The sequence below is a fragment of the Etheostoma spectabile genome, chromosome 7 (assembly GCF_008692095.1).
Source record: "Etheostoma spectabile isolate EspeVRDwgs_2016 chromosome 7, UIUC_Espe_1.0, whole genome shotgun sequence".
Taxonomy (NCBI): domain Eukaryota; kingdom Metazoa; phylum Chordata; class Actinopteri; order Perciformes; family Percidae; genus Etheostoma; species Etheostoma spectabile.
In genome coordinates, this window is record NC_045739.1 from 21,508,069 (window position 1) to 21,509,209 (window position 1,141).

Sequence of the window (1,141 nt, forward strand, 5' to 3'; positions counted from 1 at the left end):
ATTCATCGTTAACCACATTAAGCTCTAGTTTTGGTGGCAAATATTCAGTGCCGCCGCAGTTTATGGGAGAGAGTAGTTTTTGCCTTAGCTTAGGGTTTGGCCACTTAAAAACATCATGATGTCCAGCAAAGATTTGCTCAGTGCCTTACTTGGCGAGTAGTATTATTGCTTTCTACCATGGTTTATGGTGGAAAAGAAAAGTATGTATTTTTCCAAGCCCCTGAACTTAAATTTGACAGATTGTTAAACAAATTATTTAAGGATTTTATATGACAACATAGGATTGAACTTTTAATACATCACATAACATTCTGTGTGTTATTCTACAATATAAGTTACCTACATTATAATGGTTACCTGCATACTAATGCATGCATTTTTTTATCTTGTTGTAATTGTGTTTTATAACCCCATGCATGCACTTTAAAAATAATTTTTATCATTTCAAATGTTATAAACAATGTAGAACAACAACCAGTGACGGAACATGAGAGAGATGGGAGGAAGGAGAGAAAGCTGGGGGAGAAGCAGAAGAAGCTGGAAGAAGGCTTGACCCCATGACCACGTGGAGCACTGTCCCTTTCAACAATCTATCCTCATACAACAAAAAGTATGTACAGGTATACGTTTTGCAACCTGTGTACTCAAGAATTAGAAATATCTTGTAGACATGTGAAAAAAAACATCACTAACGGCCAAACTATAGGTTTTCTGTGGAAATGAGCAATGTCCACTTCCTTTAAACAGGAACCACAAAACATACGTCTGTGTTGTGTGTGTGTGTGGATTTGTGTTCGTCTTGTGTTGTGTAGTAGGTTAGAATAACACAGAATGTTATGTGATGTATTAAAAGTTAATCACTATGTCATTATAAAAATCCTTAAATAATTTGTTTAACAATCTGTCAAATTTAAGTTCAAGGATACTTTTCTTTCCACCATAACCATGGTAGAAAGCAATAATACTACTGCAAAGTAAGGCACTGAGGCAAATCTTTGCTGGACATCATGATGGTTTTAAGTGGCCAAACCCTAATGTGGTTAACGATGAATTAAATTTACCACACGTCTTTTTTAGCTAAAGAAACTACACAAATATAGCTGTAATAAGTTGTGCTTAATCATTCTAAAACACTGACAAA